Source organism: Chamaea fasciata, unplaced genomic scaffold (assembly GCF_029207755.1).
Source record: "Chamaea fasciata isolate MVZ Bird 193981 ecotype frontalis unplaced genomic scaffold, bChaFas1.0.hap1 SCAF_51, whole genome shotgun sequence".
Lineage (NCBI taxonomy): Eukaryota > Metazoa > Chordata > Aves > Passeriformes > Sylviidae > Chamaea > Chamaea fasciata.
The window spans coordinates 374,372-383,355 of record NW_027094136.1 but is presented as its reverse complement, the minus strand read 5'-3'; the positions used below and the strand labels follow the sequence as shown (position 1 = coordinate 383,355).

Sequence of the window (8,984 nt, the reverse complement as noted above, 5' to 3'; positions counted from 1 at the left end):
AAACTCTTCAGCTCCATAAATTTTCATCCATTTTCTTAATTTGGAGGTTGAATATTTATCTAGCCTAGCAACTGATGTGTCAGCAGTTATGGCTGTAAGGGAACATACTCGTGCAGAGTTCTGATGCCAAAATAAATAATATTTTCCTGCTTGAAAGTTCCTGCAGATGTAAAAGCCATAACTGCATCAAAGAATAAGATATTACTGCCTTAGTGTCAGGCCAACAAGAGCTGCTCCTTAAATATGGACTAAAATAAGATAGAAGAATGCATAAAATGTTGCTTCATTAGCTCCTCGTTTGATGGTTATTTCTTTATATCACATTCATGGTGAGAGGATAATCTCTTTAGCTCAACAACAACCCGTTAACCATGTTCTCTCAATTAGAAATAGCTTCTTTTCTAAAAAAGCAAACACCATAAACACTCCTGCCTCCAGCTCATAATGATTTTCTATAAGTAAATGTATCAGAGGCATAGTGCAAGGAAGGAGCTTGGTACAAAGAGAAATGACACAGAAATGGAAGATATTTCCGATCATATAAAGCTCAATTGCTGTACACATTGTGTGTGAATATTTTTACTGTTTACCAGAAGCCTGTTACTCAGGTGCATAAAGCAACTACAAATAAAGTCAAATTTTCTTGACTTTCTGGCAGTCTGGGGCTTCCCAGTAAAAGGAAACTTGGAAAGCTGAAAATGGGAGAAAAGCGTAGCCAGGGGAATACTTTTAAACAACTTATGTTTCAGAAACCCAAAGAAAACAGTGCAAAGGAGAAAACTGCTTTCATGGATCTAGTTTATTAATAAGCATTGTAATTAACAAGACAACATGCTGTACAGAAACCTGAAATAGAACTACTGCAAATTTACTGGACTTTAAATGCTGCTGGACTGCAGTACATGGTGCCCGGCTGCATTATTTGTAGAGTGTGGTTAGGGCTGTTTCAATACACAGACATACACTGCTCACTCCCAGATCCTGTAGTTTGCCATAGAGCAGGGAGACTTCCCAGAAACACAAACTCAAATATTTACAAGAAATAGTCAATCTCTTTCTTCACTAGGGATAACATAAGTTATACACAATTTTCCTATGTATACCAAATAAAATCTTTGCCTTCAACTTTAATTTGTGTCTGCACAAACCAATTCCTTCCCGTCTATTTACCCAGCTAAATCAGGGCAGCAAACTGCAGTGTGATCATTTAATTGCTTATCTTTGATTAAGGGTCGGTATTCAACCTGCAAAAGGAAAACGTGAAAAATCAAATAAAGCCAAGCATAAATTTGCCAACTTTAAAACCTCAGCTTGACTCCAACAACCTTGAGCTAATCAGCCATTACCAGTGGAAATATTTGGAGGCTCTGCCTTTGGCTGGACCATGCTGGAAGCAGGGGAGGAGTGGTGGGTGTGGGCTGGTGGGTTCATGGCTCCGTGGGTTTGGAGTTCCCCATGGATTACAGCGTGCTCAGGGTACAACAAAGCCGAGTTTCCCTTCTCTAGGGAAAATCCCAAACAGACCCAGGCACAGCAGGGTCAGGGATGCAAAGGGATCTGTGCTCTGCTCCAGCTCTGGGCTCAGCACCACAGAACGGATGCTGTGTGGAGCTGCCTCGTGCTAGCATTCCTAAACCCTCCGGTCCTATTAGCACGGGCTTATTGCCATGCTAATTAGCTAAATGACCTGCATCCGGCCAGCTCCCGGCCCGGGAGAGCAGGTGCTCTGCAGTCCTTGTCTGGCCAGGCAGACATGCTTAATTGTTCTTTAGAATTAAGTTACACTTCAGAATACAGCACAGCTCAGGAAAACAAAGAAACAGCATCTTTTACTTCAAACAGTTTGAATCGGTTCTTTTTTTAAATTTTTTTTGTCTTTTTTTTTTTTTTTTAATTAATTTTAGCATTGACTGCTTTACAATATGGCAATAATCCATTTCGCAATGCTCAGGAGTGCAACAAGCATGAGTTTGGAGGGGGAAATAATCTAGACTCGACTGTGTGACACATCACTTTGAAGGCAAAGGTTTTCCTTTATTGTTACACTGTGTGGAACAAATCTAATCATGTAACTAGCATTTTACTGTATATTGTATATAGAGTCGTTTTCTCCACAAATTCACACAAGTAAGATAAAATAAGTTAAATGACTAGAAAAAAAAAATACACAAAAATATACAGTCTGTGTACTAGATAAATTATTTATATATATGGCAAGATGTGTAACGAGTCTCTAGCAACATTATTCCTCTGGATACTGACATGCTACTCAGAAAAATGTTGCCTCAAATGCGTATTTTTATGTATTAGGGGTATAATATATAAAAATGAGGGAGCCGTTTATCTCCTGATACATCTCCTTGTGTATTTACAATTAATTGCTCTGTATCTTGTTGACTGAATCTTAGAATATCAAACACATTTTCATGAATATAATGTTTAATACTTCTTATAATCAGGCTCATCTTTATGCTTTTTCTTTAAGTAATCTTTTACTCTTGCTTGGTTTGGGTGTTTTGTTGGGTTTTTCTTTGTATGCTTTCAAGGGAAGGGGGCTGGTTAAGTGCTTCTCTACCTTAGGGAAATAAAAAAAAAAAAAAAAAAACCCTAAAGTAACTCCTAAATATTTAAACTAAGTGAAGTTGTTGGGGTTTTTTCTCCTACCAATGAAAAGAAACCCACTAATTCTGGGTCTTTCACCTTTTCCTATAAAAATCCTAAAATTGTAGAAATTAATTCTTTGCCAGAAAATTTCAGTTGCAATCTTCATCCCCAAAAGAACTCCCCAAAAGCCCCCCCCAAACCCCACAAAAAACAAACCAAACCAACCAACCAAACAAACAAACAAAAAGAGTTTTCCAGTGGAGCTGCCAATTCCATAAACATTTGGAATAGCAGCATCTGTAATAAAAACTAAAGCACTCTGCTTACAATAGGAGGAATTAGTGTCAGCATTATTCTAAATTTGCACAATTAGTATGTTTGGTAAGTCTGTGTAAACTACAGATAAGCTCATTTTTTGCATATCCCTGAAAAGAACTGCCAAATTCTCTCCTCCTGATGTCTCCAAAGCAAACAACAAAGGGTTTTGTATACATTAGGTGTGAATTAATTTGTCAATTTTTCAATTGTTCCAGGATTGAAAAAGAGATGTGTCAGTACCCAAAGGATTATGGTTTTTTTCCAGGATTTACATGCAACTGGAAGCCAGTGTGCCACATCTTTTCTAAAAGTTATTTAAAACTACTTAAAAAAAAAAAAAGAGGAAGCAAAAGAAGTACATCATTAGATAATCGGATGCCTATTAATTAAACCCTATCAGTACGTTAAAAGTGAAGCTTTTTTTTCTTTTTTTCTTTTTTTTTTCCACATGAAATCTAAATGTGGTTTGAATAGATTTACAGTGGGGACAGCAATATATAAAGCTACTTATACCTGCTGGGCACATAAGAGAAGCTCTTTTAGCATTCATTGGAAACCCTCAACAACTTGAACTTCTGTAAATTTTACAAGCAGCTAATATTACAGCATTTTTACACACAGTTTTGTTTATAAATTACAGATTTAAGTTACATTATGAAGCCTACATAGAGTTCTACCCATAGGAAATATTCACACAGTTTTTCCCCTCCATACAGCTTTGATTGTCTCACTTAATGTAGCAATAAAACAAAAAAGTGATGCATTTTCCTAAAGGAAAAATTTCTTGGTACGTACATACTGCAAATAATGAAATGACTAAAGACCAACAAAGTACTAGAAGGAAATACTAGAAGGAAAATATGTTTTTTTCATCTAAAAAAGGAATCTTCTTTTCATCCACTGTGGAATTTACCAAGAGAATATATTCTCCAGTACACAGAACATTGAAAAAAATCTTTTCTCTCTAAAGAGAATCACCTTGAGACTTTTTCAAATAATATGAATAGGGTTTGTTTATATTCATCCAACTTCCACTACCTAGATCCTTCTTTCTTTGCTGAGCACTATCAGTCATTCTCTAACAACTAACCCACAATGACAAGTACTTCTTAGTCTAACAGGTTTGTGATGAAGTAACCAATATTATAGTTAAACTTTTACTGGATACTTACAATAGGTGAATATAGCTGTAAAAAAAAGCCGTACACATCACTATTAAATATTCTTTAAAACACTGGTAGCTTGCAGCCGCAACATCACATCAGCCAAAAAAACTACCCCACTTCCTACTGTTTTCAGCAGTGCCCATGTAATTTTCCACTAACAGGAACAGTAGCCAAAGCAAGCTCTGCAAGACGAAAAATAAAATAAAGAAAAGAAAAAGAGAGAAATAGACTTATGGCTAAAAATATAATAATTATAATATTCTTCCTTGAATTATTATAGAAAGCAAAAACTTGGAAAATGAAAAAGTAAAGTTGTTTCTTATTTGTTTTCCATTTTGATCTTGGATATCCTCTCATTGTCACATTGATTATTTCACACAGAAAAGCCTAGTCGAGAGTTTTTATTTCATCTGTTGCATTTTTTCAGAAAATAAATACCTGTACATTGAGCCAATAAAAATTAAAATAAAAATCAGTTGTCACATACATTCTCCTTAATTATATAAAAGATAAATTTTGGTGGAAAGATATACCATCCTTCTGAAGAACTAGAGTTTAGGATCTTATTAATTCTATTATGTCAAGTAATCAAATGAGAGAAATTGCTCACTTGATCTCTAATGCTAAGCAAATGGAAGATGAAATCTATGAATATGCTATAAATATGCTATAAACAACAACAACAACAAATTTGAGTGAGCTATTTTTAGACTACAATATCCCCCAAACTGTACTAAGGAATTGCCTCCAAAGGAAGGAGGAACTGCTGGCAGATATTTGCACTGTGAGAAAAAGAACCAGATTTTTATTTTCTTCTGAGTGTTTTTGTGTTGTGAGTTCTTATCCCCATTTTCTGGTTTATACCAAGAACTATGGTAAACACCTTTCCACCAGGTCCTAAGGACTCAGATTTTCTGTTTCAGATGTAGTGTTCTATTCACAAGCCTAACGAGCTTGTATGCGCCCGAGGAGTGGCGCTAGGCCGTGACTTTCCACAGTCACGCTTAAAGCCTGAAATTAGAGATTTGCCAGATATGCATTCACAGCTGGTGCTCGTGCACAAACGTGGTGCTGCTCCCAGCCCCCGGCGCCTGGTGGGACGCGGCGAAGTTTGCCAGAGGGATGACCTTGACGGGGTCCTCGGCGGCGCAATGTCTTTCACAGGTGTTGTAGAGCTGGGGCCTGGGCCCTCCCTGGCCCTTGTCACTGTCATCCTTTGGCAGGGGTCTCCCCAGGGTGTGACGGCCCTCAGGTCTGGCTCCTCGGGCCCAGCCTTGCTGGAAGCCAAACGATGGCAGGGAGGTGTTGGGCTGCTGGAACTGCGTCAGCGCCGGTGGCATCCAGCAGTTGTCGGAGTGGCCGAGGATGAGGCACTCCTGCGTGCAGTTCTCGGAGGCTTCGGCCAGGGCTTTCTGCAGGTTCACTTCGATAGCTAGGAGGATGGAAAGAACACAGGACAGTGTCAGGGCTGTGAGGAGAGACAGACAGAGGGAATCAAGGTCAGCAAAGCAACCCCCGCCCTACACTGATGGCCATGGTTTGGGAAGAAAAGGCTTCCAAGGGTAGAGGTTCAGTGAAGGTTCAGATGTTGGGGCCCACAGTGTTGTCACAGTTCACACCATCATTAAAGCTTTAAAATAAGCCCTAACACACTCAATTTCCTACACTGATGGCCACAGTTTGGGAAGAAAAGGCTTCCAAGGGTAGAGGTTCAGTGAAGGTTCAGATGTTGGGGCCCGCAGTGTTGTCACAGTTCACACCATCATTAAAGCTTTAAAATAAGCCCTAACACACTCAATTTCCTACACTGATGGCCACAGTTTGGGAAGAAAAGGCCTCCAAGGGTAGAGGTTCAGTGAAGGTTCAGATGTTGGGGCCCGCAGTGTTGTCACAGTTCACACCATCATTAAGGATTTCTAATAAACCCTTATACACTCGATTTCCCAGAATCGTACAACTGCTCAGGTGGGAAAACACTTCTAAGCTCAGTGAGTTAAACCAGTAACCCAACACCACCCTGTTCACCCCTAAAAAAACCTCAAAGTGCCACATCCACACGCCTTTCAAACCCTCCCAGGGATGGTGAATTCCACCACCTCCCTGGGCAGCCTCTTCCAATGCTTGATGACCCCTTCAGTGAAGAATTTTTTTCCTAATGTCCAATCTAAACCTCCTCTGCCAGAAGCTGACCATGTCCTCTGGTCCAGTCACTTCCCTAAAATAATATTTTCACCTCTTGCAGGCGTCATTTCTGTAACAAAGCTAAAAACTTTATAATAATTTAATTCCATTACTCTAGATATTTGCACAGAAATACTTGGGAAAAAAAAAGACTTTTGGTTTCTTTAATATTCTCTTAAAACTGGATTTTTTCTTGTTTTCCTTTGCTTAAGGCAAAAAAACCTAAATTGGGCACTAGCCAAAGATGGTCCACTGGCCTCAAAGATGCACTCAAGCTACAAGAATAAAAAAGCATAACAGCTATTTTAAAGAGAATTGATTTCTCCATGCATTCAGTACTCAACACCTTGAAAAATCAAAGAGTACTAGCAAAAGAAGATGTAATCTCTGTAGTTTGCTAGTAATCAAACCAGATTTCTTCAGTAGATGTGAGGTTTGTGCCCTTGAAAAAGGATTATAGAAATTTTAATTTGTTCAAAGACAAAGTAAACTATGAAATCTAAAAGTGTTCATTTGTAATACATAAATATTTTTGATCTATTTCATTTAAATTGTAGCTTTGCCATGGTAGGTAAATTAAAAATGAATGGAATTTAAATTTCTACAAATGGTTCCTCAAAATAGTTTTAATATTGCAAGAGTTGATTTTATATTCTCTTCCTGTTTACAGGGTTAAATACATGAGAAGTGCAGAAGAATATCTGATTGGATATTTCCTTGTGTTTTCTTCATAAAACTTCCCAATGAAAGATACAAACATATTTTTAATGCCTGTCTTAATGAAAATTGCATTTAAAATCGGATTCTGGCTGATAAGCACTGGAGAAGGAATGCCACTAAAATTACTTATAGCAATGAGAGTGCTGAGTAGGAGCCTCCCACCCTCTGAGCTTTATGTTTAGACAGATGCTGCATTTCTGTTTTAACAAATATTTTGCATGTTGAAACCTGTGTAAAGCTGCAGAGCACAAACACTTATTTCCATGCTACATCTCAATACAAAGGAATTAAGTTTTTCCTTCAGGCATTGAAATACATAATGTTGCTGTCCAAAACAAGATTTTTTTTTTTTTAAATCTACCATGTTTAAGAAGACAGCTGGTTGCTCGTTATATCATGAATGCTCTGTTCTTGATTATTTCTCCTTCAGGACTCTCTACGTGTCAGTTAGAGGAATGATTGTTTATAAAAGTTATTTTGGTGTATTACTGGCATTTCAACATGTCCTCAGTCATTTTGCCTGAGTATTTTTCAGTTTAATCCTGACAAAGCTTTGGCACCTTGCTGTTGAAATACTAATCCAGTTTTGATGGGCAGTAGGAGACATAAATATGGAAATAATTCAGTGGAGGCAAGAGGTACTGCAAAAAAAGAAAAGTTTCTAGTGGTAGATTAGTCTAATCTTTCTGTGTCCTACTATCTGCTATTACAGACATAACTTCAAGTATATTCAAGTCTTTTAAGCTCTTTAATTATCCAGGTTTGCTTCTATTCTGATGAAAGCAACTCCCTGAAATCAGGTACAACCTTGACAGAGTGTGGAATTATTCCCATTTTGTAGAGAAACTGATCTTTTTTGCATTAATTTTAAAAAAAAACCCTTAAAATGCTATTAATTCAGGTAAAATGTGAAATACACACAATTATTTATTTGGAAATAATGCTTATTTGTTTTGAGGTCCTCACAGCAAGAGGTTACAACACTTGTACTGTACCATTTCTCTCGAACTACACTAAGAGAGTACACAGAGCTAAAACAGCAAAAGGAAGCATTTGACAATAAAAATTTAACATTTAACATTGACCAAGGCAACTGTGGAAGAAAAAAGGTTGCCTATAAAACAGTCTCCACACCATTTCAAAGATCAGGACAGTAATTTTGTGTCACGTGATGCCAGACTACCTGGAGACTTGGAACAATGTTACCATGTTAAGAACAAGAGTATTGTTAAAATTACAGTCTTGTTTATTCTGTTAACAAATAGATATTTTAATCTGAGTTTTCGTTTTATTAAAAGTAAATAAATAGGACCCCCCAAAAAACCCAAAAAACACACCCCCCAAAGAACAACAACAAAAAGCAAAAGAAAAAAAACAAGAATGAAAACCCCAAAGCTTTATAACTATTCTGGACACAATCCTAAGATATGAATGCAAATTATTTTGGGGTTAAGTTGTTTGCGTCTTTTTTTTAATAAAAAAGGTTGCCAATGCAGGATTGTTTAGAAGAAACATCTTTTGTAGAAGTCATAATCTTTCTTTCAATCTTGTTTCAGTATTGTTATCAGAGTGTGCTTTTCATCAGGGCTTATGGTTAATACCATGTAAAATATACAGTTTTCCTTAACTTTGAAAAAACACTTTTCAATGTCAAACAAAAAAACAACTTTCCCCACCCACAAACCAACGACTCTTGGAAAATAACTCAAACTAGAACAAACTGTAGAAAGATTTCTGCATGAATATTCACCGAGCATTATCTTTTATTTGCCTGCTCCTTCAGGCCATGAAATAGATCTTCTTTTTGTCAAACTCTGTCAGAATTCTGGATACCCAAAACTATCACAAAACTCTGTCTCTATTTTCCTTACATATCATTCCAGCCACACCTGTGGGAGATGTGAAATTCAGTGTTCAAGTGGTCATTTATCAGAAGCTCTGCAAATTGACCACGGCACCTTCTGGCTGCTACTCTTTAAGCTCCTTTCTATTTTG

The 8,984-nt window shown here is 37.3% G+C and overlaps 1 long non-coding RNA gene across 1 annotated transcript in view; it reads right to left on the bottom strand.

Annotated features, from left to right (window-relative positions):
• Positions 1-722: 722 nt before the first annotated feature.
• Positions 723-8,984, bottom strand: part of LOC136304131 (uncharacterized) — a 29,856-nt gene continuing 21,594 nt past the window's right edge. The window contains exons 2-3 of the long non-coding RNA XR_010724391.1: positions 1,347-5,520; positions 723-1,244 (exon numbers count right to left, since the gene is read on the bottom strand). This is a non-coding gene — a long non-coding RNA (uncharacterized lncRNA). The remainder of the gene's footprint in view (positions 1,245-1,346; positions 5,521-8,984) is intronic.